The sequence below is a fragment of the Accipiter gentilis genome, unplaced genomic scaffold (genome assembly GCF_929443795.1).
Source record: "Accipiter gentilis unplaced genomic scaffold, bAccGen1.1, whole genome shotgun sequence".
In the NCBI taxonomy this organism is placed as follows: Eukaryota; Metazoa; Chordata; class Aves; order Accipitriformes; family Accipitridae; genus Astur; species Astur gentilis.
In genome coordinates this window covers 101,259-127,743 of record NW_026060872.1, presented here as the reverse complement: position 1 = coordinate 127,743, position 26,485 = coordinate 101,259, and the positions used below count along the sequence as shown (strand labels likewise).

At 51.4% G+C, this 26,485-nt stretch overlaps 3 long non-coding RNA genes across 15 annotated transcripts; all 3 read right to left on the bottom strand.

The window, feature by feature from the left end:
• Window positions 1-1,125: 1,125 nt before the first annotated feature.
• Window positions 1,126-21,629, bottom strand: LOC126037007 (uncharacterized). Of its 12 annotated transcripts, none has more exons than XR_007505433.1 (8): window positions 21,447-21,629; window positions 21,005-21,117; window positions 20,563-20,675; window positions 17,913-18,025; window positions 17,029-17,141; window positions 16,587-16,699; window positions 13,493-13,605; window positions 1,126-1,379 (listed from the first exon to the last, which is right to left on the bottom strand). It is a non-coding gene; the product is annotated as an uncharacterized LOC126037007 (long non-coding RNA). The 12 variants fall into 12 exon arrangements; XR_007505428.1 differs by lacking the exon at window positions 1,126-1,379 and adding an exon at window positions 8,635-8,742; XR_007505435.1 differs by lacking the exon at window positions 1,126-1,379 and adding an exon at window positions 10,911-10,954.
• On the bottom strand, window positions 2,053-6,220 carry LOC126037013 (uncharacterized). Of its 2 annotated transcripts, none has more exons than XR_007505444.1 (3): window positions 5,980-6,220; window positions 3,331-3,443; window positions 2,053-2,117 (listed from the first exon to the last, which is right to left on the bottom strand). It is a non-coding gene; the product is annotated as an uncharacterized LOC126037013 (long non-coding RNA). The 2 variants fall into 2 exon arrangements; XR_007505443.1 differs by lacking the exon at window positions 2,053-2,117 and adding an exon at window positions 2,937-3,001.
• A 3,074-nt stretch (window positions 21,630-24,703) lies between the features above and the next one.
• LOC126037012 (uncharacterized) lies at window positions 24,704-26,170 on the bottom strand. Its single transcript, XR_007505442.1, has 3 exons — window positions 25,803-26,170; window positions 25,048-25,146; window positions 24,704-24,749 (listed from the first exon to the last, which is right to left on the bottom strand). It is a non-coding gene; the product is annotated as an uncharacterized LOC126037012 (long non-coding RNA).
• Window positions 26,171-26,485: the final 315 nt, after the last annotated feature.

Below are 26,485 nucleotides of genomic sequence, written 5' to 3'. Positions count from 1 at the left end.
AGACTCTAGGAGACGTCTGGAAGGAATCACAGGGGATCACGGAGGGCACAAGCTCCTTCAAAAAAGAAAAAACCTCAACGGTAGCTTCCTTGGAGGAGTCTGGGGCTTCTACCTGACCCCTTAGGTAGGTAAAGCAGAGGACAGAAGACTGTGGGAGATGCCTGGGAGGAGTCTCAGGTGGCTGTCGGAGTTGAGAGATTTCTCTACAGGAGAACAAAAATGTCTCGAGCTACTTACTTGGAGGAGTCTGGGGCAGGTAGATGGGATCTCCGGTCCCGAACGCAGAGGTCAAAACATTCTGGGATGACGCCTGGGAGGAGTCTTGGGTCGATCCCAGAGAAGAGAGCTTCCTGCAAAAGAGAAGAATCATCTAGGGTAGCCTCATTAGACAAGTCTGGGGCTGCTACCTGGGATCTCCGGTCCTTATAAGAGAAGGCCAAAAGACGCTAGGAGACGTCTGGAAGAAATCACAGGGAATCCCGGAGGGCAGAGGTTCCTCCAAAAAAGAAAAAAAACTCAACGGTAGCTTCCTTGGAGGAGTCTGGGGCTTCTACCTGACCCCTTAGGTAGGTAAAGCAGAGGACAGAAGACTGTGGGAGGTGCCTGGGAGGAGTCTCAGGTGCCTGTCGGAGTTGAGAGATTTCTCTACAGGAGAACAAAAATGTCTCGAGCTACTTACTTGGAGGAGTCTGGGGCAGGTAGCTGGGATCTCCGGTCCTGAACGCAGAGGTCAAAACATTCTGGGATGACGCCTGGGAGGACTCTTGGGTCGATCCCAGAGAAGAGAACTTCCTGCAAAAGAGAAGAATTATCTAGGGTAGCCTCATTAGACAAGTCTGGGGCTGCTACCTGGGATCTCCGGTCCTTATAAGAAAAGGCCAAAAGACTCTAGGAGACGTCTGGAAGGAATCACAGGGGATCCCAGAGGGCACAGGCTCCTCCAAAAAAGAAAAAACCTCAACGGTAGCTTCCTTGGAGGAGTCTGGGGCTTCTACCTGACCCCTTAGGTAGGTAAAGCAGAGGACAGAAGACTGTGGGAGATGCCTGGGAGGAGTCTCAGGTGGCTGTCGGAGTTGAGAGATTTCTCTACAGGAGAACAAAAATGTCTCGAGCTGCTTACTTGGAGGAGTCTGGGGCAGGTAGCTGGGATCTCCGGTCTCGAACGCAGAGGTCAAAACATTCTGGGATGACGCCTGGGAGGAGTCTTGGGTCGATCCCGGAGAAGAGAGCTTCCTGCAAAAGAGAAGAATCATCTAGGGTAGCCTCATTAGACAAGTCTGGGGCTGCTACCTGCGATCTCCGGTCCTTATAAGAAAAGGCCAAAAGACTCTAGGAGACGTCTGGAAGGAATCACAGGGGATCACGGAGGGCACAGGCTCCTTCAAAAAAGAAAAAACCTCAACGGTAGCTTCCTTGGAGGAGTCTGGGGCTTCTACCTGACCCCTTAGGTAGGTAAAGCAGAAGACAGAAGACTGTGGGAGATGCCTGGGAGGAGTCTCAGGTGGCTGTCGGAGTTGAGAGATTTCTCTACAGGAGAACAAAAATGTCTCGAGCTACTTACTTGGAGGAGTCTGGGGCAGGTAGCTGGGATCTCCGGTCCCGAACGCAGAGGTCAAAACATTCTGGGATGACGCCTGGGAGGAGTCTTGGGTCGATCCCGGAGAAGAGAGCTTCCTGCAAAAGAGAAGAATCATCTAGGGTAGCCTCATTAGACAAGTCTGGGGCTGCTAACTGGGATCTCCGGTCCTTATAAGAAAAGGCCAAAAGACTCTAGGAGACGTCTGGAAGGAATCACAGGGGATCCCGGAGGTCAGAGGCAACTCCAAAAAAAGAAAAAAACCTCTACGGTAGCTTCCTTGGAGGAGTCTGGGGCTTCTACCTGACCCCTTAGGTAGGTAAAGCAGAGGACAGAAGACTGTGGGAGATGCCTGGGAGGAGTCTCAGCTGGCTGTCGGAGTTGAGAGATTTCTCTACAGGAGAACAAAAATGTCTCGAGCTACTTACTTGGAGGAGTCTGGGGCAGGTAGATGGGATCTCCGGTCCCGAACGCAGAGGTCAAAACATTCTGGGATGACGCCTGGGAGGAGTCTTGGGTCGATCCCAGAGAAGAGAGCTTCCTGCAAAAGAGAAGAATCATCTAGGGTAGCCTCATTAGACAAGTCTGGGGCTGCTACCTGGGATCTCCGGTCCTTATAAGAGAAGGCCAAAAGACGCTAGGAGACGTCTGGAAGGAATCACAGGGAATCCCGGAGGGCAGAGGTTCCTCCAAAAAAGAAAAAAACCTCAACGGTAGCTTCCTTGGAGGAGTCTGGGGCTTCTACCTGACCCCTTAGGTAGGTAAAGCAGAGGACAGAAGACTGTGGGAGGTGCCTGGGAGGAGTCTCAGGTGCCTGTCGGAGTTGAGAGATTTCTCTACAGGAGAACAAAAATGTCTCGAGCTACTTACTTGGAGGAGTCTGGGGCAGGTAGCTGGGATCTCCGGTCCTGAACGCAGAGGTCAAAACATTCTGGGATGACGCCTGGGAGGACTCTTGGGTCGATCCCAGAGAAGAGAACTTCCTGCAAAAGAGAAGAATTATCTAGGGTAGCCTCATTAGACAAGTCTGGGGCTGCTACCTGGGATCTCCGGTCCTTATAAGAAAAGGCCAAAAGACTCTAGGAGACGTCTGGAAGGAATCACAGGGGATCCCAGAGGGCACAGGCTCCTCCAAAAAAGAAAAAAACCTCAACGGTAGCTTCCTTGGAGGAGTCTGGGGCTTCTACCTGACCCCTTAGGTAGGTAAAGCAGAGGACAGAAGACTGTGGGAGATGCCTGGGAGGAGTCTCAGGTGGCTGTCGGAGTTGAGAGATTTCTCTACAGGAGAACAAAAATGTCTCGAGCTACTTACTTGGAGGAGTCTGGGGCAGGTAGATGGGATCTCCGGTCCCGAACGCAGAGGTCAAAACATTCTGGGATGACGCCTGGGAGGAGTCTTGGGTCGATCCCAGAGAAGAGAGCTTCCTGCAAAAGAGAAGAATCATCTAGGGTAGCCTCATTAGACAAGTCTGGGGCTGCTACCTGGGATCTCCGGTCCTTATAAGAGAAGGCCAAAAGACGCTAGGAGACGTCTGGAAGGAATCACAGGGAATCCCGGAGGGCAGAGGTTCCTCCAAAAAAGAAAAAAACCTCAACGGTAGCTTCCTTGGAGGAGTCTGGGGCTTCTACCTGACCCCTTAGGTAGGTAAAGCAGAGGACAGAAGACTGTGGGAGGTGCCTGGGAGGAGTCTCAGGTGCCTGTCGGAGTTGAGAGATTTCTCTACAGGAGAACAAAAATGTCTCGATCTACTTACTTGGAGGAGTCTGGGGCAGGTAGCTGGGATCTCCGATCCTGAACGCAGAGGTCAAAACATTCTGGGATGACGCCTGGGAGGACTCTTGGGTCGATCCCGGAGAAGAGAACTTCCTGCAAAAGAAAAGAATCATCTAGGGTAGCCTCATTAGACAAGTCTGGGGCTGCTACCTGGGATCTCCGGTCCTTATAAGAAAAGGCCAAAAGACTCTAGGAGACGTCTGGAAGGAATCACAGGGGATCCCAGAGGGCACAGGCTCCTCCAAAAAAGAAAAAACCTCAACGGTAGCTTCCTTGGAGGAGTCTGGGGCTTCTACCTGACCCCTTAGGTAGGTAAAGCAGAGGACAGAAGACTGTGGGAGATGCCTTTGAGGAGTCTCAGGTGGCTGTCGGAGTTGAGAGATTTCTCTACAGGAGAAAAAAAATGTCTCGAGCTGCTTACTTGGAGGAGTCTGGGGCAGGTAGCTGGGATCTCCGGTCTCGAACGCAGAGGTCAAAACGTTCTGGGATGACGCCTGGGAGGAGTCTTGGGTCGATCCCGGAGAAGAGAGCTTCCTGCAAAAGAGAAGAATCATCTAGGGTAGCCTCATTAGACAAGTCTGGGGCTGCTACCTGGGATCTCCGGTCCTTATAAGAAAAGGCCAAAAGACTCTAGGAGACGTCTGGAAGGAATCACAGGGGATCCCAGAGGGCACAGGCTCCTCCAAAAAAGAAAAAACCTCAACGGTAGCTTCCTTGGAGGAGTCTGGGGCTTCTACCTGACCCCTTAGGTAGGTAAAGCAGAAGACAGAAGACTGTGGGAGATGCCTGGGAGGAGTCTCAGGTGGCTGTCGGAGTTGAGAGATTTCTCTACAGGAGAACAAAAATGTCTCGAGCTACTTACTTGGAGGAGTCTGGGGCAGGTAGCTGGGATCTCCGGTCCCGAACGCAGAGGTCAAAACATTCTGGGATGACGCCTGGGAGGAGTCTTGGGTCGATCCCGGAGAAGAGAGCTTCCTGCAAAAGAGAAGAATCATCTAGGGTAGCCTCATTAAACAAGTCTGGGGCTGCTACCTGGGATCTCCGGTCCTTATAAGAAAAGGCCAAAAGACTCTAGGAGACGTCTGCAAGGAATCACAGGGGATCCCGGAGGGCACAGGCTCCTCCAAAAAAGAAAAAACCTCAACGGTAGCTTCCTAGGAGGAGTCTGGGGCTTCTACCTGACCCCTTAGGTAGGTAAAGCAGAGGACAGAAGACTGTGGGAGATGCCTGAGAGGATTCTCAGGTTGCTGTCGGAGTCGAGAGATTTCTCTACAGGAGAACAAAAATGTCTCGAGCTACTTACTTGGAGGAGTCTGGGGCAGGTAGATGGGATCTCCGGTCCCGAACGCAGAGGTCAAAACATTCTGGGATGACGCCTGGGAGGAGTCTTGGGTCGATCCCGGAGAAGAGAGCTTCCTGCAAAAGAGAAGAATCATCTAGGGTAGCCTCATTAGACAAGTCTGGGACTGCTAACTGGGATCTCCGGTCCTTATAAGAAAAGGCCAAAAGACTCTAGGAGACGTCTGGAAGGAATCACAGGGGATCCCGGAGGTCAGAGGCTACTCCAAAAAAAGAAAAAAACCTCAACGGTAGCTTCCTTGGAGGAGTCTGGGGCTTCTACCTGACCCCTTAGGTAGGTAAAGCAGAGGACAGAAGACTGTGGGAGATGCCTGGGAGGAGTCTCAGCTGGCTGTCGGAGTTGAGAGATTTCTCTACAGGAGAACAAAAATGTCTCGAGCTACTTACTTGGAGGAGTCTGGGGCAGGTAGATGGGATCTCCGGTCCCGAACGCAGAGGTCAAAACATTCTGGGATGACGCCTGGGAGGAGTCTTGGGTCGATCCCAGAGAAGAGAGCTTCCTGCAAAAGAGAAGAATCATGTAGGGTAGCCTCATTAGACAAGTCTGGGGCTGCTACCTGGGATCTCCGGTCCTTATAAGAGAAGGCCAAAAGACGCTAGGAGACGTCTGGAAGAAATCACAGGGAATCCCGGAGGGCAGAGGTTCCTCCAAAAAAGAAAAAAACCTCAACGGTAGCTTCCTTGGAGGAGTCTGGGGCTTCTACCTGACCCCTTAGGTAGGTAAAGCAGAGGACAGAAGACTGTGGGAGGTGCCTGGGAGGAGTCTCAGGTGCCTGTCGGAGTTGAGAGATTTCTCTACAGGAGAACAAAAATGTCTCGAGCTACTTACTTGGAGGAGTCTGGGGCAGGTAGCTGGGATCTCCGGTCCTGAACGCAGAGGTCAAAACATTCTGGGATGACGCCTGGGAGGACTCTTGGGTCGATCCCAGAGAAGAGAACTTCCTGCAAAAGAGAAGAATTATCTAGGGTAGCCTCATTAGACAAGTCTGGGGCTGCTACCTGGGATCTCCGGTCCTTATAAGAAAAGGCCAAAAGACTCTAGGAGACGTCTGGAAGGAATCACAGGGGATCCCAGAGGGCACAGGCTCCTCCAAAAAAGAAAAAACCTCAACGGTAGCTTCCTTGGAGGAGTCTGGGGCTTCTACCTGACCCCTTAGGTAGGTAAAGCAGAGGACAGAAGACTGTGGGAGATGCCTGGGAGGAGTCTCAGGTGGCTGTCGGAGTTGAGAGATTTCTCTACAGGAGAACAAAAATGTCTCGAGCTGCTTACTTGGAGGAGTCTGGGGCAGGTAGCTGGGATCTCCGGTCTCGAACGCAGAGGTCAAAACATTCTGGGATGACGCCTGGGAGGAGTCTTGGGTCGATCCCGGAGAAGAGAGCTTCCTGCAAAAGAGAAGAATCATCTAGGGTAGCCTCATTAGACAAGTCTGGGGCTGCTACCTGCGATCTCCGGTCCTTATAAGAAAAGGCCAAAAGACTCTAGGAGACGTCTGGAAGGAATCACAGGGGATCCCGGAGGGCAGAGGTTCCTTCAAAAAAGAAAAAACCTCAACGGTAGCTTCCTTGGAGGAGTCTGGGGCTTCTACCTGACCCCTTAGGTAGGTAAAGCAGAAGACAGAAGACTGTGGGAGATGCCTGGGAGGAGTCTCAGGTGGCTGTCGGAGTTGAGAGATTTCTCTACAGGAGAACAAAAATGTCTCGAGCTACTTACTTGGAGGAGTCTGGGGCAGGTAGCTGGGATCTCCGGTCCCGAACGCAGAGGTCAAAACATTCTGGGATGACGCCTGGGAGGAGTCTTGGGTCGATCCCGGAGAAGAGAGCTTCCTGCAAAAGAGAAGAATCATCTAGGGTAGCCTCATTAGACAAGTCTGGGGCTGCTAACTGGGATCTCCGGTCCTTATAAGAAAAGGCCAAAAGACTCTAGGAGACGTCTGGAAGGAATCACAGGGGATCCCGGAGGTCAGAGGCTACTCCAAAAAAAGAAAAAAACCTCAACGGTAGCTTCCTTGGAGGAGTCTGGGGCTTCTACCTGACCCCTTAGGTAGGTAAAGCAGAGGACAGAAGACTGTGGGAGATGCCTGGGAGGAGTCTCAGGTGGCTGTCGGAGTTGAGAGATTTCTCTACAGGAGAACAAAAATGTCTCGAGCTACTTACTTGGAGGAGTCTGGGGCAGGTAGATGGGATCTCCGGTCCCGAACGCAGAGGTCAAAACATTCTGGGATGACGCCTGGGAGGAGTCTTGGGTCGATCCCAGAGAAGAGAGCTTCCTGCAAAAGAGAAGAATCATCTAGGTTAGCCTCATTAGACAAGTCTGGGGCTGCTACCTGGGATCTCCGGTCCTTATAAGAGAAGGCCAAAAGACGCTAGGAGACGTCTGGAAGGAATCACAGGGAATCCCGGAGGGCAGAGGTTCCTCCAAAAAAGAAAAAAACCTCAACGGTAGCTTCCTTGGAGGAGTCTGGGGCTTCTACCTGACCCCTTAGGTAGGTAAAGCAGAGGACAGAAGACTGTGGGAGGTGCCTGGGAGGAGTCTCAGGTGCCTGTCGGAGTTGAGAGATTTCTCTACAGGAGAACAAAAATGTCTCGAGCTACTTACTTGGAGGAGTCTGGGGCAGGTAGCTGGGATCTCCGGTCCTGAACGCAGAGGTCAAAACATTCTGGGATGACGCCTGGGAGGACTCTTGGGTCGATCCCAGAGAAGAGAACTTCCTGCAAAAGAGAAGAATTATCTAGGGTAGCCTCATTAGACAAGTCTGGGGCTGCTACCTGGGATCTCCGGTCCTTATAAGAAAAGGCCAAAAGACTCTAGGAGACGTCTGGAAGGAATCACAGGGGATCCCAGAGGGCACAGGCTCCTCCAAAAAAGAAAAAACCTCAACGGTAGCTTCCTTGGAGGAGTCTGGGGCTTCTACCTGACCCCTTAGGTAGGTAAAGCAGAGGACAGAAGACTGTGGGAGATGCCTGGGAGGAGTCTCAGGTGGCTGTCGGAGTTGAGAGATTTCTCTACAGGAGAACAAAAATGTCTCGAGCTACTTACTTGGAGGAGTCTGGGGCAGGTAGATGGGATCTCCGGTCCCGAACGCAGAGGTCAAAACATTCTGGGATGACGCCTGGGAGGAGTCTTGGGTCGATCCCAGAGAAGAGAGCTTCCTGCAAAAGAGAAGAATCATGTAGGGTAGCCTCATTAGACAAGTCTGGGGCTGCTACCTGGGATCTCCGGTCCTTATAAGAGAAGGCCAAAAGACGCTAGGAGACGTCTGGAAGGAATCACAGGGAATCCCGGAGGGCAGAGGTTCCTCCAAAAAAGAAAAAAACCTCAACGGTAGCTTCCTTGGAGGAGTCTGGGGCTTCTACCTGACCCCTTAGGTAGGTAAAGCAGAGGACAGAAGACTGTGGGAGGTGCCTGGGAGGAGTCTCAGGTGCCTGTCGGAGTTGAGAGATTTCTCTACAGGAGAACAAAAATGTCTCGATCTACTTACTTGGAGGAGTCTGGGGCAGGTAGCTGGGATCTCCGATCCTGAACGCAGAGGTCAAAACATTCTGGGATGACGCCTGGGAGGACTCTTGGGTCGATCCCAGAGAAGAGAACTTCCTGCAAAAGAAAAGAATCATCTAGGGTAGCCTCATTAGACAAGTCTGGGGCTGCTACCTGGGATCTCCGGTCCTTATAAGAAAAGGCCAAAAGACTCTAGGAGACGTCTGGAAGGAATCACAGGGGATCCCAGAGGGCACAGGCTCCTCCAAAAAAGAAAAAACCTCAACGGTAGCTTCCTTGGAGGAGTCTGGGGCTTCTACCTGACCCCTTAGGTAGGTAAAGCAGAGGACAGAAGACTGTGGGAGATGCCTTTGAGGAGTCTCAGGTGGCTGTCGGAGTTGAGAGATTTCTCTACAGGAGAAAAAAAATGTCTCGAGCTACTTACTTGGAGGAGTCTGGGGCAGGTAGCTGGGATCTCCGGTACCGAACACAGATGTCAAAACGTTCTGGGATGACGCCTGGGAGGAGTCTTGGGTCCATCCCGGAGAAGAGAGCTTCCTGCAAAAGAGAAGAATCATCTAGGGTAGCCTCATTAGACAAGTCTGGGGCTGCTACCTGGGATCTCCGGTCCTTATAAGAAAAGGCCAAAAGACGCTAGGAGACGTCTGGAAGGAATCACAGGGAATCCCGGAGGTCAGAGGCTCCTCGAAAAAAAGAAAAAAACCTCAACGGTAGCTTTCTAGGAGGAGTCTGGGGCTTCTACCTGACCCCTTAGGTAGGTAAAGCAGAGGACAGAAGACTGTGGGAGATGCCTGAGAGGATTCTCAGGTTGCTGTCGGAGTCGAGATATTTCTCTACAGGAGAACAAAAATGTCTCGAGCTACTTACTTGGAGGAGTCTGGGGCAGGTAGATGGGATCTCCGGTCCCGAACGCAGAGGTCAAAACATTCTGGGATGACGCCTGGGAGGAGTCTTGGGTCGATCCCGGAGAAGAGAGCTTCCTGCAAAAGAGAAGAATCATCTAGGGTAGCCTCATTAGACAAGTCTGGGGCTGCTACCTGGGATCTCCGGTCCTTATAAGAAAAGGCCAAAAGACTCTAGGAGACGTCTGGAAGGAATCACAGGGGATCCCGGAGGTCAGAGGCTACTCCAAAAAAAGAAAAAAACCTCAACGGTAGCTTCCTTGGAGGAGTCTGGGGCTTCTACCTGACCCCTTAGGTAGGTAAAGCAGAGGACAGAAGACTGTGGGAGATGCCTGGGAGGAGTCTCAGGTGGCTGTCGGAGTTGAGAGATTTCTCTACAGGAGAACAAAAATGTCTCGAGCTACTTACTTGGAGGAGTCTGGGGCAGGTAGATGGGATCTCCGGTCCCGAACGCAGAGGTCAAAACATTCTGGGATGACGCCTGGGAGGAGTCTTGGGTCGATCCCAGAGAAGAGAGCTTCCTGCAAAAGAGAAGAATCATCTAGGGTAGCCTCATTAGACAAGTCTGGGGCTGCTACCTGGGATCTCCGGTCCTTATAAGAGAAGGCCAAAAGACGCTAGGAGACGTCTGGAAGAAATCACAGGGAATCCCGGAGGGCAGAGGTTCCTCCAAAAAAGAAAAAAACCTCAACGGTAGCTTCCTTGGAGGAGTCTGGGGCTTCTACCTGACCCCTTAGGTAGGTAAAGCAGAGGACAGAAGACTGTGGGAGGTGCCTGGGAGGAGTCTCAGGTGCCTGTCGGAGTTGAGAGATTTCTCTACAGGAGAACAAAAATGTCTCGAGCTACTTACTTGGAGGAGTCTGGGGCAGGTAGCTGGGATCTCCGGTCCTGAACGCAGAGGTCAAAACATTCTGGGATGACGCCTGGGAGGACTCTTGGGTCGATCCCAGAGAAGAGAACTTCCTGCAAAAGAGAAGAATTATCTAGGGTAGCCTCATTAGACAAGTCTGGGGCTGCTACCTGGGATCTCCGGTCCTTATAAGAAAAGGCCAAAAGACTCTAGGAGACGTCTGGAAGGAATCACAGGGGATCCCAGAGGGCACAGGCACCTCCAAAAAAGAAAAAAACCTCAACGGTAGCTTCCTTGGAGGAGTCTGGGGCTTCTACCTGACCCCTTAGGTAGGTAAAGCAGAGGACAGAAGACTGTGGGAGATGCCTGGGAGGAGTCTCAGGTGGCTGTCGGAGTTGAGAGATTTCTCTACAGGAGAACAAAAATGTCTCGAGCTACTTACTTGGAGGAGTCTGGGGCAGGTAGATGGGATCTCCGGTCCCGAACGCAGAGGTCAAAACATTCTGGGATGACGCCTGGGAGGAGTCTTGGGTCGATCCCAGAGAAGAGAGCTTCCTGCAAAAGAGAAGAATCATGTAGGGTAGCCTCATTAGACAAGTCTGGGGCTGCTACCTGGGATCTCCGGTCCTTATAAGAGAAGGCCAAAAGACGCTAGGAGACGTCTGGAAGGAATCACAGGGAATCCCGGAGGGCAGAGGTTCCTCCAAAAAAGAAAAAAACCTCAACGGTAGCTTCCTTGGAGGAGTCTGGGGCTTCTACCTGACCCCTTAGGTAGGTAAAGCAGAGGACAGAAGACTGTGGGAGGTGCCTGGGAGGAGTCTCAGGTGCCTGTCGGAGTTGAGAGATTTCTCTACAGGAGAACAAAAATGTCTCGATCTACTTACTTGGAGGAGTCTGGGGCAGGTAGCTGGGATCTCCGATCCTGAACGCAGAGGTCAAAACATTCTGGGATGACGCCTGGGAGGACTCTTGGGTCGATCTCAGAGAAGAGAACTTCCTGCAAAAGAAAAGAATCATCTAGGGTAGCCTCATTAGACAAGTCTGGGGCTGCTACCTGGGATCTCCGGTCCTTATAAGAAAAGGCCAAAAGACTCTAGGAGACGTCTGGAAGGAATCACAGGGGATCCCAGAGGGCACAGGCTCCTCCAAAAAAGAAAAAACCTCAACGGTAGCTTCCTTGGAGGAGTCTGGGGCTTCTACCTGACCCCTTAGGTAGGTAAAGCAGAGGACAGAAGACTGTGGGAGATGCCTTTGAGGAGTCTCAGGTGGCTGTCGGAGTTGAGAGATTTCTCTACAGGAGAAAAAAAATGTCTCGAGCTACTTACTTGGAGGAGTCTGGGGCAGGTAGCTGGGATCTCCGGTACCGAACACAGATGTCAAAACGTTCTGGGATGACGCCTGGGAGGAGTCTTGGGTCCATCCCGGAGAAGAGAGCTTCCTGCAAAAGAGAAGAATCATCTAGGGTAGCCTCATTAGACAAGTCTGGGGCTGCTACCTGGGATCTCCGGTCCTTATAAGAAAAGGCCAAAAGACGCTAGGAGACGTCTGGAAGGAATCACAGGGAATCCCGGAGGTCAGAGGCTCCTCGAAAAAAAGAAAAAAACCTCAACGGTAGCTTTCTAGGAGGAGTCTGGGGCTTCTACCTGACCCCTTAGGTAGGTAAAGCAGAGGACAGAAGACTGTGGGAGATGCCTGAGAGGATTCTCAGGTTGCTGTCGGAGTCGAGATATTTCTCTACAGGAGAACAAAAATGTCTCGAGCTACTTACTTGGAGGAGTCTGGGGCAGGTAGATGGGATCTCCGGTCCCGAACGCAGAGGTCAAAACATTCTGGGATGACGCCTGGGAGGAGTCTTGGGTCGATCCCGGAGAAGAGAGCTTCCTGCAAAAGAGAAGAATCATCTAGGGTAGCCTCATTAGACAAGTCTGGGGCTGCTACCTGGGATCTCCGGTCCTTATAAGAAAAGGCCAAAAGACTCTAGGAGACGTCTGGAAGGAATCACAGGGGATCCCGGAGGTCAGAGGCTACTCCAAAAAAAGAAAAAAACCTCAACGGTAGCTTCCTTGGAGGAGTCTGGGGCTTCTACCTGACCCCTTAGGTAGGTAAAGCAGAGGACAGAAGACTGTGGGAGATGCCTGGGAGGAGTCTCAGGTGGCTGTCGGAGTTGAGAGATTTCTCTACAGGAGAACAAAAATGTCTCGAGCTACTTACTTGGAGGAGTCTGGGGCAGGTAGATGGGATCTCCGGTCCCGAACGCAGAGGTCAAAACATTCTGGGATGACGCCTGGGAGGAGTCTTGGGTCGATCCCAGAGAAGAGAGCTTCCTGCAAAAGAGAAGAATCATCTAGGGTAGCCTCATTAGACAAGTCTGGGGCTGCTACCTGGGATCTCCGGTCCTTATAAGAGAAGGCCAAAAGACGCTAGGAGACGTCTGGAAGAAATCACAGGGAATCCCGGAGGGCAGAGGTTCCTCCAAAAAAGAAAAAAACCTCAACGGTAGCTTCCTTGGAGGAGTCTGGGGCTTCTACCTGACCCCTTAGGTAGGTAAAGCAGAGGACAGAAGACTGTGGGAGGTGCCTGGGAGGAGTCTCAGGTGCCTGTCGGAGTTGAGAGATTTCTCTACAGGAGAACAAAAATGTCTCGAGCTACTTACTTGGAGGAGTCTGGGGCAGGTAGCTGGGATCTCCGGTCCTGAACGCAGAGGTCAAAACATTCTGGGATGACGCCTGGGAGGACTCTTGGGTCGATCCCAGAGAAGAGAACTTCCTGCAAAAGAGAAGAATTATCTAGGGTAGCCTCATTAGACAAGTCTGGGGCTGCTACCTGGGATCTCCGGTCCTTATAAGAAAAGGCCAAAAGACTCTAGGAGACGTCTGGAAGGAATCACAGGGGATCCCAGAGGGCACAGGCTCCTCCAAAAAAGAAAAAACCTCAACGGTAGCTTCCTTGGAGGAGTCTGGGGCTTCTACCTGACCCCTTAGGTAGGTAAAGCAGAGGACAGAAGACTGTGGGAGATGCCTGGGAGGAGTCTCAGGTGGCTGTCAGAGTTGAGAGATTTCTCTACAGGAGAACAAAAATGTCTCGAGCTGCTTACTTGGAGAAGTCTGGGGCAGGTAGCTGGGATCTCCGGTCTCGAACGCAGAGGTCAAAACATTCTGGGATGACGCCTGGGAGGAGTCTTGGGTCGATCCCGGAGAAGAGAGCTTCCTGCAAAAGAGAAGAATCATCTAGGGTAGCCTCATTAGACAAGTCTGGGGCTGCTACCTGCGATCTCCGGTCCTTATAAGAAAAGGCCAAAAGACTCTAGGAGACGTCTGGAAGGAATCACAGGGGATCACGGAGGGCACAGGCTCCTTCAAAAAAGAAAAAACCTCAACGGTAGCTTCCTTGGAGGAGTCTGGGGCTTCTACCTGACCCCTTAGGTAGGTAAAGCAGAAGACAGAAGACTGTGGGAGATGCCTGGGAGGAGTCTCAGGTGGCTGTCGGAGTTGAGAGATTTCTCTACAGGAGAACAAAAATGTCTCGAGCTACTTACTTGGAGGAGTCTGGGGCAGGTAGCTGGGATCTCCGGTCCCGAACGCAGAGGTCAAAACATTCTGGGATGACGCCTGGGAGGAGTCTTGGGTCGATCCCGGAGAAGAGAGCTTCCTGCAAAAGAGAAGAATCATCTAGGGTAGCCTCATTAGACAAGTCTGGGGCTGCTAACTGGGATCTCCGGTCCTTATAAGAAAAGGCCAAAAGACTCTAGGAGACGTCTGGAAGGAATCACAGGGGATCCCGGAGGTCAGAGGCTACTCCAAAAAAAGAAAAAAACCTCAACGGTAGCTTCCTTGGAGGAGTCTGGGGCTTCTACCTGACCCCTTAGGTAGGTAAAGCAGAGGACAGAAGACTGTGGGAGATGCCTGGGAGGAGTCTCAGGTGGCTGTCGGAGTTGAGAGATTTCTCTACAGGAGAACAAAAATGTCTCGAGCTACTTACTTGGAGGAGTCTGGGGCAGGTAGATGGGATCTCCGGTCCTGAACGCAGAGGTCAAAACATTCTGGGATGACGCCTGGGAGGAGTCTTGGGTCGATCCCAGAGAAGAGAGCTTCCTGCAAAAGAGAAGAATCATCTAGGGTAGCCTCATTAGACAAGTCTGGGGCTGCTACCTGGGATCTCCGGTCCTTATAAGAGAAGGCCAAAAGACGCTAGGAGACGTCTGGAAGGAATCACAGGGAATCCCGGAGGGCAGAGGTTCCTCCAAAAAAGAAAAAAACCTCAACGGTAGCTTCCTTGGAGGAGTCTGGGGCTTCTACCTGACCCCTTAGGTAGGTAAAGCAGAGGACAGAAGACTGTGGGAGGTGCCTGGGAGGAGTCTCAGGTGCCTGTCGGAGTTGAGAGATTTCTCTACAGGAGAACAAAAATGTCTCGAGCTACTTACTTGGAGGAGTCTGGGGCAGGTAGCTGGGATCTCCGGTCCTGAACGCAGAGGTCAAAACATTCTGGGATGACGCCTGGGAGGACTCTTGGGTCGATCCCAGAGAAGAGAACTTCCTGCAAAAGAGAAGAATTATCTAGGGTAGCCTCATTAGACAAGTCTGGGGCTGCTACCTGGGATCTCCGGTCCTTATAAGAAAAGGCCAAAAGACTCTAGGAGACGTCTGGAAGGAATCACAGGGGATCCCAGAGGGCACAGGCTCCTCCAAAAAAGAAAAAAACCTCAACGGTAGCTTCCTTGGAGGAGTCTGGGGCTTCTACCTGACCCCTTAGGTAGGTAAAGCAGAGGACAGAAGACTGTGGGAGATGCCTGGGAGGAGTCTCAGGTGGCTGTCGGAGTTGAGAGATTTCTCTACAGGAGAACAAAAATGTCTCGAGCTACTTACTTGGAGGAGTCTGGGGCAGGTAGATGGGATCTCCGGTCCCGAACGCAGAGGTCAAAACATTCTGGGATGACGCCTGGGAGGAGTCTTGGGTCGATCCCAGAGAAGAGAGCTTCCTGCAAAAGAGAAGAATCATGTAGGGTAGCCTCATTAGACAAGTCTGGGGCTGCTACCTGGGATCTCCGGTCCTTATAAGAGAAGGCCAAAAGACGCTAGGAGACGTCTGGAAGGAATCACAGGGAATCCCGGAGGGCAGAGGTTCCTCCAAAAAAGAAAAAAACCTCAACGGTAGCTTCCTTGGAGGAGTCTGGGGCTTCTACCTGACCCCTTAGGTAGGTAAAGCAGAGGACAGAAGACTGTGGGAGGTGCCTGGGAGGAGTCTCAGGTGCCTGTCGGAGTTGAGAGATTTCTCTACAGGAGAACAAAAATGTCTCGATCTACTTACTTGGAGGAGTCTGGGGCAGGTAGCTGGGATCTCCGATCCTGAACGCAGAGGTCAAAACATTCTGGGATGACGCCTGGGAGGACTCTTGGGTCGATCCCGGAGAAGAGAACTTCCTGCAAAAGAAAAGAATCATCTAGGGTAGCCTCATTAGACAAGTCTGGGGCTGCTACCTGGGATCTCCGGTCCTTATAAGAAAAGGCCAAAAGACTCTAGGAGACGTCTGGAAGGAATCACAGGGGATCCCAGAGGGCACAGGCTCCTCCAAAAAAGAAAAAACCTCAACGGTAGCTTCCTTGGAGGAGTCTGGGGCTTCTACCTGACCCCTTAGGTAGGTAAAGCAGAGGACAGAAGACTGTGGGAGATGCCTTTGAGGAGTCTCAGGTGGCTGTCGGAGTTGAGAGATTTCTCTACAGGAGAAAAAAAATGTCTCGAGCTACTTACTTGGAGGAGTCTGGGGCAGGTAGATGGGATCTCCGGTACCGAACACAGATGTCAAAACGTTCTGGGATGACGCCTGGGAGGAGTCTTGGGTCCATCCCGGAGAAGAGAGCTTCCTGCAAAAGAGAAGAATCATCTAGGGTAGCCTCATTAGACAAGTCTGGGGCTGCTACCTGGGATCTCCGGTCCTTATAAGAAAAGGCCAAAAGACGCTAGGAGACGTCTGGAAGGAATCACAGGGAATCCCGGAGGTCAGAGGCTCCTCGAAAAAAAGAAAAAAACCTCAACGGTAGCTTTCTAGGAGGAGTCTGGGGCTTCTACCTGACCCCTTAGGTAGGTAAAGCAGAGGACAGAAGACTGTGGGAGATGCCTGGGAGGAGTCTCAGGTGGCTGTCGGAGTTGAGAGATTTCTCTACAGGAGAACAAAAATGTCTCGAGCTGCTTACTTGGAGGAGTCTGGGGCAGGTAGCTGGGATCTCCGGTCTCGAACGCAGAGGTCAAAACTTTCTGGGATGACGCCTGGGAGGACTCTTGGGTCGATCCCGGAGAAGAGAGCTTCCTGCAAAAGAGAAGAATCATCTAGGGTAGCCTCATTAGACAAGTCTGGGGCTGCTACCTGGGATCTCCGGTCCTTATAAGAAAAGGCCAAAAGACTCTAGGAGACGTCTGGAAGGAATCACAGGGGATCACGGAGGGCACAGGCTCCTTCAAAAAAGAAAAAACCTCAACGGTAGCTTCCTTGGAGGAGTCTGGGGCTTCTACCTGACCCCTTAGGTAGGTAAAGCAGAAGACAGAAGACTGTGGGAGATGCCTGGGAGGAGTCTCAGGTGGCTGTCGGAGTTGAGAGATTTCTCTACAGGAGAACAAAAATGTCTCGAGCTACTTACTTGGAGGAGTCTGGGGCAGGTAGATGGGATCGCCGGTCCCGAACGCAGAGGTCAAAACATTCTGGGATGACGCCTGGGAGGACTCTTGGGTCGATCCCGGAGAAGAGAGCTTCCTGCAAAAGAGAAGAATCATCTAGGGTAGCCTCATTAAACAAGTCTGGGGCTGCTACCTGGGATCTCCGGTCCTTATAAGAAAAGGCCAAAAGACTCTAGGAGACGTCTGCAAGGAATCACAGGGGATCCCGGAGGGCAGAGGTTCCTCCAAAAAAGAAAAAAACCTCAACAGTAGATTCCTTGGAGGAGTCTGGGGCTTCTACCTGACCCCTTAGGTAGGTAAAGAAGAAGACAGAAGACTGTGGGAAATGCCTGGGAGGAGTCTCAGGTGGCTGTCGGAGTTGAGAGATTTCTCTACAGGAGAACAAAAATGTCTCGAGCTACTCACTTGGAGGAGTCTGGGCCAGGTAGCTGGGATCACCGGTCCCGAACGCAGAGGTTAAAACATTCTGGGATGACGCCTGGGAGGACTCTTGGGTCGATCCCAGAGAAGAGAGCTTCCTGCAAAAGAGAAGAATCATCTAGGGTAGCCTCATTAGACAAGTCTGGGGCTGCTACCTGGGATCTCCGGTCCTTATAAGAGAAGGCCAAAAGACGCTAGGAGACGTCTGGAAGGAATCACAGGGAATCCCGGAGGGCAGAGGTTCCTCCAAAAAAGAAAAAAACCTCAACGGTAGCTTCCTTGGAGGAGTCTGGGGCTTCTACCTGACCCCTTAGGTAGGTAAAGCAGAGGACAGAAGACTGTGGGAGGTGCCTGGGAGGAGTCTCAGGTGGCTGTCGGAGTTGAGAGATTTCTCTACAGGAGAACAAAAATGTCTCGAGCTACTTACTTGGAGGAGTCTGGGGCAGGTAGCTGGGATCTCCGGTCCTGAACGCAGAGGTCAAAACATTCTGGGATGACGCCTGGGAGGACTCTTGGGTCGATCCCAGAGAAGAGAACTTCCTGCAAAAGAGAAGAATTATCTAGGGTAGCCTCATTAGACAAGTCTGGGGCTGCTACCTGGGATCTCCGGTCCTTATAAGAAAAGGCCAAAAGACTCTAGGAGACGTCTGGAAGGAATCACAGGGGATCCCAGAGGGCACAGGCTCCTCCAAAAAAGAAAAAAACCTCAACGGTAGCTTCCTTGGAGGAGTCTGGGGCTTCTACCTGACCCCTTAGGTAGGTAAAGCAGAGGACAGAAGACTGTGGGAGATGCCTGGGAGGAGTCTCAGGTGGCTGTCGGAGTTGAGAGATTTCTCTACAGGAGAACAAAAATGTCTCGAGCTACTTACTTGGAGGAGTCTGGGGCAGGTAGATGGGATCTCCGGTCCCGAACGCAGAGGTCAAAACATTCTGGGATGACGCCTGGGAGGAGTCTTGGGTCGATCCCAGAGAAGAGAGCTTCCTGCAAAAGAGAAGAATCATGTAGGGTAGCCTCATTAGACAAGTCTGGGGCTGCTACCTGGGATCTCCGGTCCTTATAAGAGAAGGCCAAAAGACGCTAGGAGACGTCTGGAAGGAATCACAGGGAATCCCGGAGGGCAGAGGTTCCTCCAAAAAAGAAAAAAACCTCAACGGTAGCTTCCTTGGAGGAGTCTGGGGCTTCTACCTGACCCCTTAGGTAGGTAAAGCAGAGGACAGAAGACTGTGGGAGGTGCCTGGGAGGAGTCTCAGGTGCCTGTCGGAGTTGAGAGATTTCTCTACAGGAGAACAAAAATGTCTCGATCTACTTACTTGGAGGAGTCTGGGGCAGGTAGCTGGGATCTCCGATCCTGAACGCAGAGGTCAAAACATTCTGGGATGACGCCTGGGAGGACTCTTGGGTCGATCCCAGAGAAGAGAACTTCCTGCAAAAGAAAAGAATCATCTAGGGTAGCCTCATTAGACAAGTCTGGGGCTGCTACCTGGGATCTCCGGTCCTTATAAGAAAAGGCCAAAAGACTCTAGGAGACGTCTGGAAGGAATCACAGGGGATCCCAGAGGGCACAGGCTCCTCCAAAAAAGAAAAAACCTCAACGGTAGCTTCCTTGGAGGAGTCTGGGGCTTCTACCTGACCCCTTAGGTAGGTAAAGCAGAGGACAGAAGACTGTGGGAGATGCCTTTGAGGAGTCTCAGGTGGCTGTCGGAGTTGAGAGATTTCTCTACAGGAGAACAAAAATGTCTCGAGCTACTTACTTGGAGGAGTCTGGGGCAGGTAGATGGGATCTCCGGTACCGAACACAGATGTCAAAACGTTCTGGGATGACGCCTGGGAGGAGTCTTGGGTCCATCCCGGAGAAGAGAGCTTCCTGCAAAAGAGAAGAATCATCTAGGGTAGCCTCATTAGACAAGTCTGGGGCTGCTACCTGGGATCTCCGGTCCTTATAAGAAAAGGCCAAAAGACGCTAGGAGACGTCTGGAAGGAATCACAGGGAATCCCGGAGGTCAGAGGCTCCTCGAAAAAAAGAAAAAAACCTCAACGGTAGCTTTCTAGGAGGAGTCTGGGGCTTCTACCTGACCCCTTAGGTAGGTAAAGCAGAGGACAGAAGACTGTGGGAGATGCCTGGGAGGAGTCTCAGGTGGCTGTCGGAGTTGAGAGATTTCTCTACAGGAGAACAAAAATGTCTCGAGCTGCTTACTTGGAGGAGTCTGGGGCAGGTAGCTGGGATCTCCGGTCTCGAACGCAGAGGTCAAAACTTTCTGGGATGACGCCTGGGAGGAGTCTTGGGTCGATCCCGGAGAAGAGAGCTTCCTGCAAAAGAGAAGAATCATCTAGGGTAGCCTCATTAGACAAGTCTGGGGCTGCTACCTGGGATCTCCGGTCCTTATAAGAAAAGGCCAAAAGACTCTAGGAGACGTCTGGAAGGAATCACAGGGGATCACGGAGGGCACAAGCTCCTTCAAAAAAGAAAAAACCTCAACGGTAGCTTCCTTGGAGGAGTCTGGGGCTTCTACCTGACCCCTTAGGTAGGTAAAGCAGAAGACAGAAGACTGTGGGAGATGCCTGGGAGGAGTCTCAGGTGGCTGTCGGAGTTGAGAGATTTCTCTACAGGAGAACAAAAATGTCTCGAGCTACTTACTTGGAGAAGTCTGGGGCAGGTAGCTGGGATCGCCGGTCCCGAACGCAGAGGTCAAAACATTCTGGGATGACGCCTGGGAGGACTCTTGGGTCGATCCCGGAGAAGAGAGCTTCCTGCAAAACAGAAGAATCATCTAGGGTAGCCTCATTAAACAAGTCTGGGGCTGCTACCTGGGATCTCCGGTCCTTATAAGAAAAGGCCAAAAGACTCTAGGAGACGTCTGCAAGGAATCACAGGGGATCCCGGAGGGCAGAGGTTCCTCCAAAAAAGAAAAAAACCTCAACAGTAGATTCCTTGGAGGAGTCTGGGGCTTCTACCTGACCCCTTAGGTAGGTAAAGAAGAAGACAGAAGACTGTGGGAAATGCCTGGGAGGAGTCTCAGGTGGCTGTCGGAGTTGAGAGATTTCTCTACAGGAGAAAAAAAATGTCTCGAGCTACTCACTTGGAGGAGTCTGGGCCAGGTAGCTGGGATCACCGGTCCCGAACGCAGAGGTTAAAACATTCTGGGATGACGCCTGGGAGGACTCTTGGGTCGATCCCAGAGAAGAGAGCTTCCTGCAAAAGAGAAGAATCATCTAGGGTAGCCTCATTAAACAATTCTGGGGCTGCTACCTGGGATCTCCGGTCCTTATAAGAAAAGGCCAAAAGACTCTAGGAGACGTCTGGAAGGAATCACAGGGGATCCCAGAGGGCACAGGCTCCTCCAAAACAGAAAAAACCTCAATGGTAGCTTCCTAAGAGGAGTCTGGGGCTTCTACCTGACCCCTTAGGTAGGTAAAGCAGAGGACAGAAGACTGTGGGAGATGCCTGGGAGGAGTCTCAGGTGCCTGTCGGAGTTGAGAGATTTCTCTACAGGAGAACAAAAATGTCTCGAGCTACTTACTTGGAGGAGTCTGGGGCAGGTAGCTGGGATCTCCGGTCCCGAACGCAGAGGTCAAAATGTTCTGGGATGACGCCTGGGAGGAGTCTTGGGTCGATTCCGGAGAAGAGAGCTTCCTGCAAAAGAGAAGAATCATCTAGGGTAGCCTCATTAAACAACTCTGGGGCTGCTACCTGGGATCTCCGGTCCTTATAAGAAAAGCCCAAAAGACTCTAGGAGACGTCTGGAAGGAATCAAAGGGGATCCCGGAGGGCAGTGTTTCCTCCAAAAAAGAAAAAAGCCTCAACGGTAGCTTCCTTGGAGGAGTCTGGGGCTTCTACCTGACCCCTTAGGTAGGTAAAGCAGAGGACAGAAGACTGTGGGAGGTGCCTGGGAGGAGTCTCAGGTGCCTGTCGGAGTTGAGAGATTTCTCTACAGGAGAACAAAAATGTCTCGAGCTACTTACTTGGAGGAGTCTGGGGCAGGTAGATGGGATCTCCGGTCCTGAACGCAGAGGTCAAAACATTCTGGGATGACGCCTGGGAGGACTCTTGGGTCGATCCTAGAGAAGAGAACTTCCTGCAAAAGAAAAGAATCATCTAGGGTAGCCTCATTAGACAAGTCTGGGGCTGCTACCTGGGATCTCCGGTCCTTATAAGAAAAGGCCAAAAGACTCTAGGAGATGTCTGGAAGGAATCACAGGGAATCCCGGAAGGCAGAGGTTCCTCCAAAAAAGAAAAAAACCTCAACGGTAGCTTCCTTGGAAGAGTCTGGGGCTTCTACCTGACCCCTTAGGTAGGTAAAGTAGAGGACAGAAGACTGTGGGAGATGCCTGGGAGGAGTCTCAGGTGCCTGTCGGAGTTGAGAGATTTCTCTACAGGAGAACAAAAATGTCTCGAGCTACTTACCTGGAGGAGTCTGGGGCAGGTAGCTGAGATATCCGGTCCCGAACGCAGAGGTAAAAATGTTCTGGGATGACACCTGGGAGGAGTCTTGGGTCGATCCCGGAGAAGAGAGCTTCCTGCAAAAGAGAAGAATCATCTAGGGTAGCCTCATTAGACAAGTCTGGGGCTGCTACCTGCGATCTCCGGTCCTTATAAGAAAAGGCCAAAAGACTCTAGGAGACGTCTGGAAGGAATCACAGGGGATCCCGGAGGGCACAGGGTCCTCCAAGAAAGAACAAAGCCTCAACGGTAGCTTCCTTGGAGGAGTCTGGGGCTTCTACCTGACCCCTTAGGTAGGTAAAGCAGAGGACAGAAGACTGTGGGAGGTGCCTGGGAGGAGTCTCAGGTGCCTGTCGGAGTTGAGAGATTTCTCTACAGGAGAACAAAAATGTCTCGAGCTACTTACTTGGAGGAGTCTGGGGCAGGTAGATGGGATCTCCGGTCCTGAACGCAGAGGTCAAAACATTCTGGGATGACGCCTGGGAGGACTCTTGGGTCGATCCTAGAGAAGAGAACTTCCTGCAAAAGAAAAGAATCATCTAGGGTAGCCTCATTAGACAAGTCTGGGGCTGCTACCTGGGATCTCCGGCCCTTATAAGAAAAGCCCAAAAGACGCTAGGAGACGTCCGGAAGGAGTCACAGGGGATCCCGGAGGACAGAGGTTCCTCCAAAAAAGAAAAAACGTCAACGGTGCAACTGTGCTACTGATCCAGGAAGCTCGTAAGTTCGCCTGAGGAGAAAGGATTACTGTACGTTTCCCACATGATAACTGTTGTGCTAAAACGGAAAGGGGGGCACTGGTTATCCTCTAGCAGAATGCTGAAATACCAAGTGGTGTTGTTCCTGGAACAAGATGATGTTTACCTAAAAACTACTACCGCCGTTAACCCTGTTGGGTTTTCAACAACTGACCGAGTTAAAGGAGAACTAGAACGTGACTGCTTGCAGGCAATCGAAAGAGTTTACTCCAGCTGACTGGATCTCTGAGATGTGCCACTAGAAGAAACAGATTGGGAACTATATGCCGACGGAAGCGGTTCCATCTGTGAAGGAAAACGTTTTATCGAGATAGACAATAATTACTGAGGAGGTACTTGCGTTGCCAACTTTGCCTTCGATGATCTCTGCCCAAAAGGCTGAATTGATAACTCTTACTCGAGCTCTGGAACTAAGTCAAGGAAAGCGAGTCAACACTTGGACAGACTCAAAGTATGCTTTTGGAGTGGTACGTGCGCATGGAGCGATACGGGGAGAAAGAGGACTGTTATCTGCACCAGGAACCGCCGTTCAGCACGCAGAACAAATACTGAAATTGTTAGAAAGCATTCAAAAACCAACAGCAGTCACGATGATGCACTGTAAAGCACATCCGTTAGGTAAGACCGGTCCTAACGCAGGTAACCGACTGGCTGATAAAGCTGCTGAAGAGGCTGCAGAAAAAGGCATCCTAGCACTAGTTCCAGAGAAAGGTATAAAATTGCCTAAAGAAACTCCAAATTATAATGAAAAAGATGAAGAATTAATTATTAGATTGCAGGCTAACAAAATGAAACAGGATAGGCTGTAACACCGACAGGTCGAATAATAGTCCCACCCACAATAATAAGAGAAATTGCCCCATTGAACATCACAGAGTATACTGGGAAACAGAAAGCGAAATATGACAAAGATTGTTTAAACAATTATAAGCGGACGTGAAATGTATATGTAAATTTATCCCCGAACCAGTAATAAGATCATCTTTGGGATTATTAAATAAGGAAATTTTTTAGAAGAATATTAGCAAATTGATTTTATAGAATTGCCTTGAAAATAAGGATATGTCCTAGTTTTAGTTGATATCTTTACTGGGTGGCCCAAGGCTTTCCCTTGTCGCACCAACAAAGCAAGGGAAGTAGTCAAAGTGTTGCTCAAAGAGATAATACCAAAATATGGGGTGCCTGTAAGAATGTCATCTGACAATGGCCCTCATTTTATAGCAAAGATTATGAGACAAGTTGAGCCAAGTATTATCTATGGATTGAGACTATCACACCCCACATAGACCACAGGCAAGTGTGTGGGGGGAGAGAGAGAGAGAGAGAGAATGAACTATATCCTTAAGCAACAGTCGAGTAAAATTTGTCAGGAAACCTCACTCCTCACATGGGTTAAAGCGTTACCCGTGGCTCTATTAAGAATCGGAGTATAGCCAGAAGAGAAAGAAAAGCCAAGTCTTTAGGAAATGTATGAAAGACCATATCAAGAGTCCTGTGTTCTGAGTATCTTGAGTGCCTTTGGAGATATGTTTTTAAAAGGTGTTATGATTTCTTTAAGCAATTCTTTTCAAGAACTTTGTCAGTATGTCTCCACAGCTGGACCCTTAGAACTGGACGTAGCAGCGCATCCCTTCCGACCAGGAGACTGAATATATATAAAATCACCGAGAAGTGGAAAGGACCGTATCGAGTCATTTTAACAACACTTGTAGCAGTAAAGGTCTGGGAGAAGAACCTTGGCTTCATTATTCGAGAATAAAGAAAGCACCCAACAAGAAACTGGAAGTCTAAAGAAACTGTCCCTTTAAAACGGAAAATCTATAAGTAAGTTTCACGTTATCTATTTGGGAAAACAGTTGTGTAAAGTTTATAATGTTGGGGTTGCTATTAGGAATATTGTCGAGGGCAATAATCTTTTTGTGTGTTTAGAGGGTGTATGTGGGTTTTTTTGAGGGGTTCTAAACATGAGATAAACAAAATGAAACAATTATTGTTTGAGCTATTCATCTTGATATTAACCGGTTTTGTAATTTGAATTAAAAAAAATAATCTAGTTTTGTAACTGATTCAAAGTTTTGTAAAGACACAGAATTTAACCTCGGTAACAGCCTGCCTTTCCGATTCCAAAGTCAGATGAAAATCTAGTTCCGTGGAGAATACTGACATTGAATTTAACCAAAACTTGAGAAAAGAGGTAGAACAACGAGAATCATTTTAGCAGATTAAATTGGATGGATTTAAAAGGCAATTATTTTTTTTAAAATTTGAAAGAAGGAATTATAGCGTTGTGAATTATAACGTTACCAAACCATCCACCTCACGGACAAAAGAATTAATTTACTCGCCCTTCGGGAGAAACTTGTACAAGCACCCCTCGGGGCTGTCAGCTGCCAAAACCGTAGAGACAAGTGCAAAAAGGAACTTGGGATCATGTTTAAAATATAAAACGATGTTTAGAACTTACTGGAGTTCCAGGATCCTTGTTAGAGCCACCCAGAGTCGGGACCATCTGTGGAAATTTAGACCGGTTTAGACAACCAGAGAAACATCACACATCCTAAACAGAGCTGTATGAAAGTTTGTACTTGCAGCTAGCTCCTCTGACCCCAAACTCCCAAGACCTTCTCTAGTAGCTAAAGCTCTAAGATGGGGGTGTATTTGTAGAAAGGATAATAATACTTCACATGATCTTTGGTCCCCTCTTAATAACGGGAAAAATTTAGCTTGGAGTTGACGGCATTAAAGGACAGGTGAAAAGTTCAGGCTTAACTGCTTGGGTGACTAGTGATGCTATATGATCCACTCACCTCTTCATGAAGGAGAAAAGCAAATCGTGGTCTTGAGACTTAATAACTCTATCCTCTCTCTGGAAGAAATCTCCCTTGTGGCCTCGCTCGCGGGTGGACCTGGGGAAATCGAAAAGATGATACCTGGCAATTGCCAAGTCTTAGAACTAAAATAAGATGGGTATTAAAATCTGTATTTTGACCCCAGTTAACACCTCTTCCACATCAGACGACTCTTGACATCTGTCACTCAGTCAAGGCAGTGCCTGCTGCTTCACTTCACCTTGGTGGTGAGGGGTTTGGTTCCGGGTTTCGGTACCACAGCTGCGGGCCGGGGCTGGAGGAGCCGCAGGTGCGGGCAGTGAGAGGCTGATGGCGACGCCCCCTCCCTGGCAAGGGGAGGGGCTGCCGGGGGAGGGGCCGCCGGGAGCCCAGGCAGGAGCGGAGCTGAGCAGTGACCGGGCTGCGGCTGCCCCGAGGGAGAAGGTGAGCGGGGCCGGGCGCCCCTCGGAGCGCGAACGTCGGAGGCGGGGGTGGCCCGGGGGCGGTGGGGGTGCCGAGGCCGAGGGGGAGCCCTGGGGGCTCACAGGGCGGCTGAGAGAACGTGCGCGCGGGGGGTGGGGGTGGGGGCGCTGACAGGGCGGCTGAGAGAACGTGCGCGCGGGGGTGGGGGTGGGGGCGCTGACAGGGCGGCTGAGAGAACGTGCGCGCGGGGGTGGGGGTGGGGGGGGCGCTGACAGGGCGGCTGAGAGAACGGGCGCGCGGGGGGGGCTCACCGGGCCCCGTGGCGGGGCTGCGCAGTCGGCCGGCGGGTCCCGGGGAAAGCCCCGAGGAGGACGGCGGGGTCCATGTTGCACGCACGGAGCGGCAGCGGGGCCGCGCCGTGCCGGAGCTACCCGGAGCGGCGCTGGGGGCTCCGCGGGAACTGCCGCTGCGCCGGCGTGGGGAGGTGGGGGGGAACGGAAGCGGCGTCCCCTCGGGGTCAGGCAGCAGGGCAGGATGCCTCCCGGGGCATGCCGGGAGCTGTAGTTTTCGCGGACTCGGCGGCCGGGCAGCAGCGCGGCTCTCGGGCGCGGCGTAGTCCGACCAGGTCAGACTCAGGAGCGTTGCCGGTTTCGCGTGGTTTTCCGCGGGCTTCCCGCTGCGCCCGCTCCCCGACCAGCCGTGCGGATGCGCCTCCTGGGCGCATGCGCCGTGCTTCGCGTTGGGGCAGCCCGGCGTTCGCTCGCCGGCGCAGGCGCCGTCCCTGTCCCCGTCCCCGGAGGTTTGTGATCTTGGGAAGCCCATGTCCTGGATAGCTGGGGTTGTGGCTTGCAAGCTTGTGACTCCCACCAAGTTCCCAACAAATTCAAACGTAGAAATTGTGCATCGGCCCTCCTCGCCCCCTCCGAGCTGGTCTGTTCTCTGTGGTCACCATTAGTAGCCTCGGTTTCCCACCTGTGGTTCTCCACAAACCCAG